The sequence below is a fragment of the Bombus huntii genome, chromosome 14 (assembly GCF_024542735.1).
Source record: "Bombus huntii isolate Logan2020A chromosome 14, iyBomHunt1.1, whole genome shotgun sequence".
Taxonomy (NCBI): Eukaryota; Metazoa; Arthropoda; class Insecta; order Hymenoptera; family Apidae; genus Bombus; species Bombus huntii.
In genome coordinates, this window is record NC_066251.1 from 11,293,026 (window position 1) to 11,308,707 (window position 15,682).

Sequence of the window (15,682 nt, forward strand, 5' to 3'; positions counted from 1 at the left end):
TTCCCTTTAACATTAAGACAGAACGTACGATCGCTTTTGATTTTAATGAAAATTAGAAAAGAAGCCAGTTGCATGTGTTGAATAATTACGAATTATTTTTATGAACATATCACAATATTTATTTCGATGGAAATTTTTTTTCACTCGTACGAATGAATGTATAAAAGTATTATACAATATAATGATCGAAACGAATACGAAAATCAGGGCTAATGATAAATATACCGTATGAAGCACCGCTAGCTCTATCAACAGTACATGCGCACTTGAGCGATAAATTGTCCGAGTTATATCATATTCTACGGAGAATTCAAACGTGAATCCATGTGCGTGGCGTGGCATACAACACATGCCAAGGGCAACCGCAGGAAAGCACGGGAGGGTAAGAGAAGTTTTGAAAGCACTACGAGGCATAGAAGCTCATCGACGCGTCAAAGTGGACCTCGCCAATTTCATAGGAAGGTGAGCAAACAGAGGTTCTCAAACTATTCTTATCATTTAGCTTTTCTCAGCTACGTAAGGCAGTTGATAATGTCGGCTCTACTTCCATTTTGCAACGTTAAAACATGAAATCGTCTCTCACCTTAGGGCGACACATTTGTGCCGTTTGCTATTCATGATACGTTAAAATACAAAGCATAAATACTAATTTATGAACATCGAAAGGAGATCGAAAAATGAATGCAAACTGATTGGAAATATTTTCTAAATGGAAGACCAAATTGTAAATGTCTGCCGAAGGGTGCAACGCTAGGTATCGTTGGAGATTATTGATATTCCTCGTAATCAAAAGGTTATATAACTGTTAGATTGCGCGCGTACATTACGCAACAGCATTATTTGCGTACAGCCCTCCTATAAATCTCATTAGCCTTCATTAGCATTCGTCTGTAATCTGCATTAAATGAGCTCAGTCCCCGGTGAAAAACTAGCCAGTCACTGCCAGTGCGATTACCAAATCGCCAGATTTGTTTTTCTATGTTTTATCGCGCAAACAATTTCTCTATCTTCATTAATGGTCATGTGTATTGTTTGCTTAATAAAGAGAAAGTTAATATGACGTTACTATAATTTACATGGAAATTGTACCCTCGTTAAATTAGCTCGGTACGTGAGATATATCAATATATATATCAAGCAAACGGAATTCGCGTACAATTGCGCGTAATTCTACTGAATTTCAATTGAATTAATACGTAATAACGATAAAAGAGGTTACAGCTTGTGTAACGTCGCGCTCTATCCTAGATATAAAGCTTTTGGAGGAAAGACGATTTGTACGAGATGGAAAAGAAAATTTTCGAAAAGTGTAGAAACGCTGGCGTATTGCTGATCTGCACGGCGCTCTTAAATATATGTATATTATGTCTCCGAATTATAACAAGCGTCCCGAGATTATGCAAATGTTTAATCGCGAAGGAGCCCGCTAATGGGAAGAAATTGCAGCGCTGGCGTCACAGATTAAGTGTCGCCCTCTCAAGGACCAACCGTGCAGAGACAGCGAGAGCAACCTCTCTAAGAACTCCTTCTTCCCTTAACCGCTCAGACCCCTTTCGCTCCGCCTTGCTTGTCGGCTCTGCCGAGATAAGGATTTAATTTTTGGCCACCTTTAATCCTAATTCCGAGTTACTTGGAAAACGGCCACGCCGCACCTCTCGTCGGTTGCTCACCCCTTTCCTCGGTTTTCACCTTAACCACCAACGATCACCAGTTCTACCATAGGATAATCGACATCTTTAACCATTTACTTCTCCCTTTATCGAACACTTTCTTTTCTTTTTTAAATCGAACATAAGCTATAAGTTTTATCGTTAATTTTTTACTGTCAATCGATCCTATAAAATTATACGAATTATAGAATTTTCAAATTACATAATTGTGTCGCGTACGCATCACGATAATGACATGCTATTTTAATTGTCGTCGAATTAACAACAGATTCTCTGGCAGAAAACTGTAATTCCAGTCCTTCGCCGTACAAATAAGCAACGGTTACACGTTAAACAAATAAATGGATATATTTCAATTTTCTATCCCAACAAGAAAGTGTCAAGCATTTTCTCAATCAAATAATACAACAACGAATGGAGAAGGCGAGTGACGCGATGAAAATGCTATGCCCGACTAATTGAAAATGTTTCACCGTCTAAATTAATGCAAATATTATTATTCTTTGTCATCGTTGGCGGTTCGCTTTTTCGGATAATCGCTCGGATGATAATAAGAACCTTTCCTCACGGAGAGGACGTCGTATTTTAATACGTTGTCGACTGGCAACAGACAAAATTTCTTGACGAGGAAAGGGCCCTTTAGTTTTAATCTCGTTACTTAAATTCTATCAAGGGGATAACACCTATTAATTCGTTCCCAGAATGAACTCGTTAAAGAAGCTCAACTTGGTCGTGATATAACTTTGTTAGCCCGGTGTGCGTGAAAACATTCGACCATTCTTTAAACATAGCCCGGAAGTAATCGGGGTAGCAATTGTCACGATAAATGCAGTTATCCAGGCCTCAAAGTCTCAGAAAAGTCGATTCAATTTCTTATCGAAAATACTCTGCACAAAAAATATTTCACCACGCTGGAAATCTTGCAGGCTCAAGATTCGTTTTGCGGATCGTGTAAATTCGATAAATGTTTCTTTATTTCGTAACGTTCGATCGATGTGAAATGTATCTTTGTTAAATACAGTCCTGTAGCCGTAGATAAAAAAAATATGCACATATTTTTATGTGGTCTAAACAAAATATTTTTTACGGAAAGAATGTTCAATTCGTCGAAACCAAATATTTTTTCACGGAGCAACCAACTCTTTCGGAGAAAGTTTTGTTTCCACGAATCATTATTATCAGTTACCTTTCCTGAATCGTTATCATCCTATTAGAGGTTTAACACTTGGAAATGATCTACAATTTATATAAAAAACACAACGATTCTCAAAAATATCCCACAATATCGTCTATAATCACTCCTAATCATATCGAAATCAAATATTCCATATTAATAGTATCGAGGTAATCAGAAAGACGGTAAGTTTCGATTTGAATCTGAGATGTATTATACATGTGTACGTTACATTTTTTATACCTGTACATTATGCAATCTAAATTGCATTTTTCCCCTAATTGAATATTTTCCACTTGGACTATGATCAATTACCTTAGCTCTTTATAATTTTATTATCGATGATCAAAAAAACGTTTGAATCTGAATTAGTGTTTGATCAAAGTTTCTTCCGCAATAGCGATTGATGTGTCGTAAACCCACAAGAGCAAGATCAGACTGCAAACAAGGATTATAGGATTACGAGTCGAATCCCTAAGTCAAGAACGAGGTAACGTCCTCGTATTGCATATGTGCACGCAGCAGATTTATACAGAGTGTGAATAAATTTCAAGGTACCGTGAACAAAAAATCCTCGACGATACTTTCATGCATTTGCGACTTGGAATATCTTAAAAGAAGAAATTGGAATTTTGAAACAGCTATCATTCGATTCGTGAATCGTGTCGGCTTATGCTAATATTAATCCGTGAAGCATCTAAATTCGCTATACCGCCAATTCTACTGTGTAATTCCGATAGATTTATTTTTCAAGTTTTTCCAAATTCGGGATTCACTAATTACCTGAACTTATTAAAAATTTTTACCACTTTTGAAATAGATTGAACGCTTCATGCCTCTTAATAGCAACGCGAGAATCCTTTTTAAATATCGCGTAAAAAAAGATGAGAAAAATAATAATTGTGAAGGAACCTCGTTATTGTTCGTTCAAGGAAACGTTTCCACATGGTACGTAGCACTTTTAGCGGATTAATGAACTCTGTACGTGTATTAGCAGAATTTTCATCCTCATTTCGTTATGTTATATCGTAAGGCGAACTCCGTACGGTGGTTCCCTGTGAACGAGCGTTACCCAGTTGTACAAACAATTAAACTAATTGTTAAAGTGATAAATACATATGCGCGGTACAGTATATTCCCTCGGGATCGATATAACCCATGTACACGGGATGTACCTGCGTACGTACTCGACTACACAGCAAACACGATGTTACAAGAGCTCCTCTGAGTGGCACGTGTTGTTCTTACTCGCAACGTGAACGTGAACACACGTAACGCCAAAGAAAGAGATAGCTAGACAAGAACAGAGACATGGAAAAAGCGTCGTGGCAGATTCAAAGGAAACGGTCATCAAAGCTGGCGACTATCCTATCGTAAGAAGATGCACGAACGTACCTCACTCTTTAATTTTCGTATATTCAGATCAAATATATCAGGATATTGAGATGTCGAGGAATCATCACACTCGTTGTGAATGAGTTTACTAACGAGAAAAGAAATGTTTGCGAAGTGACGTGTGACAAACATTAATAATTCCCAATTGGAATATCTTCACGCGCGATACTAATCAAGTACGCCGAGTTTGATCAATGAACTTGCTACCGTGTACCGTCATTCTCATAGAAAATATATACCTCATTACTCTTGGCAACGGTCTCTATCCTCTGCACCAAATTATATATAAATTGAAATGGAAAATATTGCACACACCGACGCCAATGTTTATTCGCCGTGTGCATGTTTAGTTCCGGCGGAAACCATTTTCATCCCTCGATACTCGATGCTTTTGGTGCGACATGGACACGACGTCACGTCGCGTCGATCATTGGTCGATCGAACGGGGAAAAAAGGAGAGATCGTTCGATCGAATGACAGATTCGATCGTCGGAACAATATAAAGTACGATCAAAAAATGTTATCTACGTATCACGTACACGTGCCAACATTCAAATGCAAATATCTTAATAAAAATTCATTTTTTAATTTCAAGCAAATGCACACGACAAAGTTGATTGCGAATAAATTTTTTATCAAATCGAGTATATTCTTCAGAGGCGCGAGGACGGATATGAAATCGATCGAAAAAAAGTTAACGAAACGAAATCTAATTACTAATATCAATCGTAGTCGCCCGAGAATTTTCGACACAAACGCTTTTTGCGTCGATGATAACAATTACGATATTACTCGGGGAGCTTCCGTTCGCACTCTCTATCTGCCGTGTTCCGACAATTAATTTTTTAACGAACCAGGTAAATTCCAGCGCAATCCCCGTTGTTAATTCATCGAAATGTTTATTCAACGATCCACGTATACTTTACCGCGAGTTCATAAATACACTATACCCGTGAAATATACCAGTAGTAGTAGATTCGTTGTGTGATTGAAAACACGATTAATCTTTCACGTACACCTATAATACGACAAAGATAGGTTATTCTTTTCTTCAATACGAGTCGTGAACAAGATCCTGATATCCTTTTTTCATAGTCATTGCTACCAGCAGCAACTGATTTTCGACAAACACCAAACGCAGAGATCAATTTTCCTCTTTCCGCTTTATTTTCCAGTGCGTGTCTTTCTCTGTAGTTACAAGCTCGAATAAAAGTTTCACTGTATCGTTTACTATAGGATAGATCGATTCGCTAGCATTCACTCCGGTACAAGCCAGTGTATTCGATTACAAAACCAAAGTCTCATTAATGACAGTAAATTCTATGGAAGGAAGTGTTTCGGAGAAATTGTTGGCTGTTACATCGCGGCTCTCGGTGAATCAATGCATAGTAGGTATTAGCAAGAAGGGAATTTTCACACGGGTACGTGCGCCCATATAGCACGTATAACGCTTCCGTGCGACTGGCCGAGCATTAAATAATATCGCACTCTTCCACGAGCGGAGCTTTGTTGCTAAAGCTGCTTTCTGCTCCCTGCTGTGAAATTGCTTCACGCCTACGTCGATAAGTTCGAAGGGCTTTTTGATATTTTCGTTGCATTGCACGCTCGATGAAACTGCACTCGCTACTGCGTGGCCAATACGCCACCTTTTGCTGCACTTTCATTAACCCGATGCAATCCAGATAAATAACCAACTGGATGCAGGAACATCGACTTCGCGTCGATTAAGTGCCGCTTGATATCACGATAACGACGGCGGTATCCGTGAACGATTTATTATTTTTACCTCATAAAAGCTCCCTATATTTTCAATTCTACTAGTTCTTCAACTTTGCTATTATCAGCCAGAAAGTTTCTTTTACGTGAAAAAATATGCCGAAAACAGAAAATTAAAGTTTTTTGTAAGAGGAATTTGAGAAACCGAAATTTCAAAATTTGGATAGACACGCGCATTCAGTCGGCGACTTATATTTCAAAATTGATTTTCTCGAAAACAACACTTCAACCGAAAACAGTTTCGACTACTTTTTGTATATAAAATAATGTTCTACCTGGTCCATTCGATGACTGTGTATACGGACACACAAACTTTTAAAAAATTATGCAGATAAGGAGACGTCGATTTTCCTGTCGTTATTGGGTTCTGTGTGGGACTCAAACGAAATTTCAGTTTTTCCATTTCTAATTACATATATATGTTCCTTTTTCTCCTATTTCTTTTCATTTCCTATGTTTTTACTGCCAGAAATTATATCGAGGCTTACCCAGTTCACCATCACACCTGTAACTTTCCCACCCTTCAAGCTTGATATCTATCGATTTTCTTTAATCTTTCACAGTCAAAAGATCGGCGGAAATAGCAAACGCCGATTATCAGGATTTACGTGTGACACTTTCGTTGCGAGCTCATCCAACTGACCTTTAGGGATTAATTTCCTTAAAACGGGTAAACAGACATTTTGCGATAAAAATGTCAGACCATACTACTCATTATTAATACGTAACTATCGCACTAGGATCAACAAAGATTGGAAACACGAGCGTCCTTTCGAGATTTGTCACGCTTGAAAGGTGGTTCGATTTTAACTGGAGGTAAAAAGTCCTTCCCAACTTTCATTTTAGAATTTTCTTACGAGCTAACGTTTCTATTACCAAAGATAAAAATATAAAATTCGTATCAATAAAATCAAAATGAAAGGTGTATGATGAAGTAATACATAATGCAAGAGGGAAAAGAGTCTTTATCTATTTCAGAAAAGATCGTTTAAATTTCAGTAGATGCGGCAAACTTTCTGCAGTGTGTAATACTAAAAATCAATTCCGTCTTTTAACCAATTATTATTATTAATACCTTCAATTGTAGCGGACTACTAATTATTGCTAGTACAAGTTTACCAAGGATCTCATTTTAACTAAAAGACTGAACCGCAGGAATATATCGCGGTACGTTAATGAAGGCGGAAGAAGGAAGATATCCAAGCTATTCAGGAAGCGAAGCACTCAAGAAAGTTAAGTTTACAATCAGGTACGTTGAGAGGAAAGGTAAACCTACCTTCGTCCTACAAGTTAAAACCACCGGGCATGGCTAATGGCTCCGAGCATCAAATGACACGCGACAAAATAAAATGTCTTTTATAAGGAGGTTCTTATTTCAGAAGACATCACGCACATGGTGTTCTGAAGAAATTTTTTTTAGGGACGTTCCCTGTAATGGAAACCGCAAAATGGAATGGTCCGATTACTATGAGAGTTAAATAACAATTACTTCGCATGAATTTACTCCACTTTCTAATATCAATAATCACTTTTATACTATTTACAAGAAACTTTCCTTTAAATTTGCACCATATAAGGTGTTTCATAGGCGTAGATCGAATAATATTATAAAGATAATGAAGAATTTTACCGTACGGTACAATGATATCCGTTATTTTATCAAATTCAGTTGGAATTGCATTTTTTGCGCAACTTATGATAAAATTCGATGAAAAGTGAGGAAATTAACAAAAATATAATGTATTATATATGAACAATGTGCTCCGATTCTCTATCAGATTTGAAAAATTACGATCACTAATGACTAAAGAGACTGGTAATGCGTTCAGCAATATTATACAGGGATAAATCATACCGCCCTGGCCTATAATTCCGAAACATTTTATATTGGAATATTTGAAAGATAAAAATAATTTATAGGGGAGAAATGAAACAAACATATTAGAATAACGTAGAAACAGATATTTATCACTCGTGTAGAAGCTCCTTACATAGAAGTAACTGTCGTTTTTTTTTTTTTTTTTTTTTAGAGAAAAAAAGAGCTAACGTTTGAACGAACGTTTGAACTTGAGTTCGTCGAAGAAACGCAAAAGAAAAAGAAACAGACGAGTGGAACGTGCATAACGTTGAAAACGACACACTTTGGCAACTTTTCATTCGGTTCCTCTGGTAGATCATTAAATGGGTAAGGAAGAAGTTTCCCCTCTATTGGTGAATGGTGCAAGGTAAAATCGTTGGAAAGTGATGGAACATCCCATCGGGGTTTCGAGACGACTTCTTGACCTTGCAACTCCTCGTCTTCGTCACCATGCTCGTTTCCGCTGATGTGAAATTACCGTGCAAACGCAATTGAAAACGCTCGCGTAAATATGATTCGAGGACCAGGGAATTGGCTAAAGAAACCAGAGGAGCTTCGGAGGTGAAACGGCGGACGAGGATCAACGAAATCCTATAGCGAACTGAAATTCAACGATTTCGAAACATTTGCGTCAATTTCATTTTTTCAATAAGAATAGACATCTCTGAATTTTTGAAAAATCAACGTCCATCGCAGAGTGTTTATCACTCCCTTAAGAAGTAATCTCGAAACATTAAAGAGCTAAGAGAAAAACGATTAAATTCCAGAGAATGATCAACGTCATCTAGACACTTGGCGTTATAAAACAATGAAAAACATAAGGCAGAGAAATCGATTACTATTCACAGAGCGATTATAATTACATAAGACCAATTTTGAATTAAAATTTGCGTATAGATTTATAAATTCACCCTGAGACGTTTCGATCGCTATGTTACGAGGCTCGAATTAACGAATTAAATACATCGCATGGTACGAACGTGATGTTACGCAGCTACATCAACCAACAATTTAATCTTCAATTGCATGGAAAATGATATAATATGATACTTGGAAAGTAAGATAATAACTCGACGAGTTGTGCGCTGTTTAATCGTCCAACGGAGTTCAGTAGTTGCTCGTCATGATAGTCAGACTACTCGAGTTCCCAACAATTGAAACGGTATTAATAACAACTTCTGAACTGATTAATGACGAACCTTCTATTCAAACTTCGCACTGTCGTCTCTTGTCTTTCAAAAAATTCTACGGTTCCTTTGTTTTTCGATATTGAAATACCAAAATTCGATAAAAAGAATACACAATTTTGTCTATTTTTTGTTATGACAAATTTTTATCAAATAACTATCCTAGATACAACTGTATCAACGTTCGAATTATTTCGATTAATTTTAAAGAGACAGGCTGAAAGAGTCTCCTAAGAGATGAGGTAGTAAGACGCAGAGTATGTGAGAATAGATTCAAGTAGTGACTTACCGTAATGGTCGGGCCGTATCAGGCGAAGATTGACGGAGAATCGCCACGATTACTTGCTCGGCCGGTCGATCGCGTTGCCGCTCGTTATGAAACGGGTCACACCGCCTCTTCGTTTCACAGTTTAAAGCACGATGACCCCACTTTTCTCTGTGGTGTTCGTCAGAAAGTCGAGATGTCACGTGCAACACCGAGGCACGAGTCGACAACTCTGGCGGCCCCCACGTGACGTGTCATGTGCGTACCCGCATGAAACAGGAACAGGTGCCATTGTCGACAGCAACGTCCAATTAAAAATGAATGAAACAGTAGAATCGAATCAGTTCTAGGAGCCGACTGAAACGGAGAACCTCGTGTGTCTCGATTCACCCATCGAGAATAACTGCAACTTGATAAAATCTTCTATCGAGAAATAGAGAATAAACAAAACGAAGAACTATGCTAAGATTCGTTGTCGACGAATCTCCAAATCAATTCACTTAGCTTTCAAGTCTTTTTAAATACGAAATGTGGATCTACGTTAGAGCTTGTACATCAGATAAGAAATTTCGGAATTAAACTTGAAGCGAAACTCGCAACGAGTTTTCCGCTTAAGAGGGTAGAGAAATAGGACTTCGTAAAAATTGACAACCTAGCGAAGAATATACTTTATATTTCCAATTAGTTACCGGAAAATCTTGTTTCAAAAAATGAAGATAGATTTATTTCCTCAGAAGAATAAATTTACATATATGTACAGTACAAATATTATGCAATCACTCATCTAGAAAGATTAGGATAACCTAACGAACATAACCCCAACGAATTATCCAAAACTTTGACACAAAACACTATACTAGTACCAAAATGAGTAGCGTATCGCTAACGGAGAAAAATCACTGCGAGTCAAAAGTCGACGACGAGAAAAAAGTCTGCTTGTAATTAGTAGGTTTTGTAAAAACGTTAAGAGACGAATCGATGATAGTGCTTGAATCTTTCTTGTCTTGAACAGATGGAATTAGTCGAATAGTCGAAGGACCCCGGTTGAAAATTGAGTAACGGAAAGAGAATTTTGTCCATCGTGTTTGGAAACTGATGGTAAGACACTCTATCTAATTCTCTATCAAATGATAAAAGTACATACGGTTAATGTAAGTTTTCCGAATAGGGAGGGACTCTAACACGCGCAACGTCGAAACTGCATCCAAGAGAAGCTCGTGATAAGGGGTTGTTGACTGTGCGGATGCGGACGTTAGACTGAAGCGCTGGTAGAATCACTTGGAGGATCGTGTTGGACGGTCATTGGCGATCGGGAGTGGCTCTGACTTGATTTCGAGGGACGCATGCGCGCCCCCTTTTTCAACCAAAAGACCCCACTAACAGCTCAGGCGTTTTCCACCTTCCTTCGTCTCCCTCCTGAAGCCACCAACACTATTCAGAAGCACCCTCCGACTCCGACTAAAGGGTAGGGTGGATAGGTGATACGGTGACGAGACACCTATATGTTCGGTATATCGGCTCCATCCAAAGGGAAGAAGGAAGGGAAACTTTGAGAGGTAAAGGAAAGGGTGCGCGCGCGAGAGTTTCGATCCCTCCTCTTCGTACTTCTCTCGTAACGTCGTCGGAAGAATGGTCGAGAGGGTCTACTTCCTTGGTTAGAACTCGTCGAGAAATTCGCTCGAGAAACATACGATACGTCTTTTCCGTGCGGCCCATGTGATCGTTCACGATTATTAGCCATCGTTCGCTGCAGTTCGTTTTTTCCTCACGTCGAACGATCGCTATGTCCTTAGGGTATATCCTTAGGATATCGCGTTCCAATGAAAATTCGTACAATAAACCAATTGTTTTTGTTTATTTAGGATGGTAAACGAGCATAAGTTTGTTCAATATACATGAAAAATATAGACAAAATATAACGAAACAGACTATAACGAAACAGACTATAACTAAATTTAGAACTGTAGACCGAAAACTGAAAAATGGAAAAAAAACTAAGACTAAATAAAAGTACATTGATATAAAGCAATAGTTATAAAGTTGAATTACAGGACTATGCAATAATTATATCAACTTTATCAATTATATAGAAGACTCGCTTTATTTTTTATATAAAAATCGCAGTGTAAAAGTTGGTAATTACTAGTTTCACTTGCCCTTTTAATTCAAGGTATTAATACTTCATCGCAGAGGAAATCTAACAGTAACGAAACATTTCGTAGGGAACCGAGAACAATTCGAGTATAACATAATGTTCAAATACACGTACAGACGAAGAAGGATGAAGAAAAAGAGTAAGCAAAAGAAAGAAGGAAGGAGAGCAATAATTGGTTCTAGTACTTCCCTCCAGGTTCTATTTACTATTTATTCCTGTAAATCTTTGATTGCGCCGGATGGGGATAGGTGGATAGACGATATCGGTTCTAGAGAGGGGGTTGGAAAGAAGAAGTGAGGTGCGCGCGCGTTTTCGAGCCTCCCTCCCTTTCTACGATCGTACATCGACGAAGAGAAAGATAAAAGGATTCGTTGCACCCTCTTCCTCTTTCTAGATTACTGGCAAGAGGACGAGGTGGAAGTGAATTTTCACAACGGAAGAAATTTTCTTGCGAGGAATAAGAAGGGAGTGTACCCTCTGACACAAAGTGTCCTCGTAAAACTTGTTTAGAATGGATTAGTAGTGCTGAGTATTCACTGGACTCGTTTATCTCATAAAATATATGTGCGGTGGAGAAATGCGAATGGTAACCGATATGCGTTAGACTCGACGCGAATAGACAGACTTACTTTTAAACGCAAACATCGACAAATAAAATTATTTAATTAAAGCGTAAATAGATTAATAATTTTACTAAACTAATAATTCAACTCGATCTAGACGACGAAACTATATGTTTAAATATAAAAAAAGATGCACTGTAAAAAGGTAAGAATATGTTATGAAAAACATAAAAGAATTTCATTTCGGGTCATCGATAATATGTAAAAGAATCTAACAGGCGCTATAGCTAGATTTCAAGGTTCGAATGTACCACGATTTTCTCATCCTTCCACAGAATTTCTAGCAAGACGAACTTAATCTTGTCTCCTATCACGAATAATAAGCGAAAAGTGACACATGACACGGCGGATCGTGATTATCGAGTAACACTCTATTTTCGGGGAATAATAACAACGTAGGCCAAGATTACGATCGTGTGTCGTATGATCGAATATCCAACGAATGAGTGCTTTTAATGGACGTGTATACCTACTTGTCACGTGATATATACGAGAAAATAGTAGGGTTCATCTAGTAGGACAAACGCGTATTTATACCTTGCCTAAGGCGCTATTCACGAAGAGTGACACTACATTTAATCGCAGCTAGTTAATCACATGATGAAAAAAGATCGTGCAAGAACAAGTGAATAAACGTGGATTCTACTTCCAACATTTAGTTAATTATCACGATTAAAAAGTGTCAACAGCTGTAGTAACAAATCGTTAAAATAATTTCCTTTCATCTTCTTCCAGATAATCCAATCCGATAGGTCGTTAAATCATTTGGCTCTTTTCGAAAACCAGAGCCGCGCAAAGAGTACGTTAGATAGCGAGAAGACAGCCAGCAGCCAAATTATATATCATAACGTTGATAATCCGATTGTCGGATCAAAATCATGTATCATCCCCGTATCATTTGAATACCGAATGAACGGACATATCACGTAGCGTCCTGTCGCATGGTTTAGGCACTTTATGTAGGAAGAGGTCCAATGTACAAATTCTCACACAGTTACGTGTCCAGGTATACAGGCGCCCGTCTCTCTACCACGGAAGCGTGATTTGTCAGCCAATGAAAGGGGGTGAGGGCTAGTTAGAGCCGTATTCATTACAAATTACAGACCGTGGACTGGTTTTATGATACCGCAGGAACGCCAGGCATACGCGGCCAAAGCCGTGTGCTTGTTTTGCGGTATGCCCCCTTTTAATCCGCCACAAACGTTCATTTTCTGGTCAATTATTGCTAATTTTCGTTAGAACCAAGAATTTGCAACCCGTCTGTCGGCTGCCGGATGGTCCGGCCGCATGAAATCTAAGCGTTCTCCGGTTCATCGTTGCAAAGGGGCTGATTTGCGTTTCTATTTCCGCGTTTTCGAATCCATTCATCAGCGACCCTGCTGTTTTTGGCAGCCCACAGAGACCGTCCAAGTAAAGCGAACCGATGGAACTATAAATGAGATTATAATTGACAATAAGCGAATTGTCTTCTCCATAACATGACAGTTCTTGGATTATTTGGAAATCTATAGTCATTTTCACTGTATAGTTCATTAATTCAAATTACTAATGTTCAAGGTTTTGCTCGTTAGCGTTTTTAACTATAGGTATTATTATATTTTTTCTCTATAACATGGCTTTCATATCAAAGATTTTAAATATACAGAATAATATTATTGCATATATCTAATATAATGCTAGTATATCGTACAGTTCATTTTACTAATATAATATTCGTATTTATGATATCGATATTGATATGATATGATATTTATATTTAATTGGAGATCAAACCTTTATTCTACATATGTTCTATATTTTATATGTATGAAAATATTTGGATCTCCGATCAAACCGTTAGTTCGAACGTACAGTTAAAAAACCAAATGGCAAATCGATCCGTTAAAAGGAACACAAAAAATGATCTGACTGTATTCTCCATAAAGTTTGGTATTCCATGAAAATAAACTCGTCGAAAGTTGGAACGATCGCGGAATCGAAAAGAAAAAAAAATGGGAGAAACAAACGAAAGCGTACGTGGGACGAAATCGAAAAGTGGATTATGCTTGACGCGACTTAAACGTATATCGCTTATATTTGCACGTGAGACAGTAAAACGTGTCAATCTCGTATCCGGGGTAACAATCTCGCTCGTGTCAAACAGTTACACATAGTCGTAAAATGGGGATCCAATAAAATTATAGGATCGGCACGCGGAGATCACGAGATCAAACATCGTATAAAGAATCCTATCGGTTTTCCGCGCAACGTCCGTGAAAACCTACTCAAGAATTTAATATATTGTATTTTTACGATGAGCTACGGTTCGAAATAAAAATTGAAAACTACCACCAAAAACTGTGCTCAATGTTTGTCGATAAATTGCAATCGATCCCTATCAATTTAAAAACAAAATGTCGTTAATGCGAGATTGACAGGCTGCAAAAGGAAAGTACACGGCAGATAGTAGGCAATACGAGCTCTGCTCGTGATCAAAGTATAAAAAAGAAGCTCCTAAAATGTCGTAGACCGAGTTTTCTTGATTAAGGGAAGCGACACCAAGGTTTCTCGATTTTAGTTAGAAGTCGTTGTTAAGAATCGAAGAAACAACAAATTAAAGACATTCTATTTTTAAATTGTAATTTACTATCCATATATCGCGTGAAGAGTACGTAGAATCGCATCATATGCTACGATACTTTATCTCCTCGAAAGTATTGGAACACGTTGCTTCTATAAACGATCGTTCGTTGTATACACAGATCTAATTGTAATCGAAAAGAGTTTACATATTAGCGTACAGAGTGCTATGTGACAATAGTTAACGATCGATTACCCTGCTTAAACGTGTGAATTAATTCGTTAATATCGCAACGAAACGTTCATAACCGGAGTTGACATTGTCTTTGCAAATAAAATACCCTCCTACGACAGCAGCAACCCTGTCTGGTCTATCGACACTACACACAGACACTACAACACGCCTGTCGCATTAAACAGGGACAAAGCGTCAAGTCAAGTGCCGCTAAGTCACGTCGAAATTATGCATCATGGCAGTTTGGACAATTTTCCAGCCGTTTAAACCGCAATATCTTCCCGGTTATCAACGTCCACCCCTTCTTCCTTTCGGCACAGACGTGGAGCAGTCGGGCTTGAAAATCTTCTACGCGATCGCCACCCTCTCACGAGCATATATGAAACATCGTGGAGGCACGTGTACCAACGTCGATTCCAGTTTTTTTCATCGTCGTTGCGCACAACAGATTTGGAAATTATGCAAATCTTATGACAGAGTCTGCAAGCATCGATCGACCCATCGAGAAATATTCATTCGCGCTACATATTTCATTTAAATTTACCGTTTTACTGGCATACTGTCTTTCATTGATCCACGGCTTTCGAGACTTCTATTCTTATTCGACAATGCCATACTCGTAAAAATTCTTTTTTTGAGGAATGCTATTCCTACCTTCACTCTTATAATTTATCCTGCTGAGAATTAAAATCTTTTTAAACCGCCACTATTCATACTTGCGCCGGTCTAATGTTTTATTTTTTAATGACAGCCAATCCCAAAACAATTTCTTTTCTAACTCCGAT

The 15,682-nt window shown here is 38.1% G+C and overlaps 1 long non-coding RNA gene across 1 annotated transcript in view; it reads right to left on the reverse strand.

Annotated features, from left to right (window-relative positions):
• LOC126872962 (uncharacterized) overlaps positions 1-10,598 on the reverse strand; it is a 78,658-nt gene extending 68,060 nt beyond the window's left edge. Inside the window, exon 1 of the long non-coding RNA XR_007692270.1 lies at positions 9,350-10,598. This is a non-coding gene — a long non-coding RNA (uncharacterized LOC126872962). The remainder of the gene's footprint in view (positions 1-9,349) is intronic.
• Positions 10,599-15,682: the final 5,084 nt, after the last annotated feature.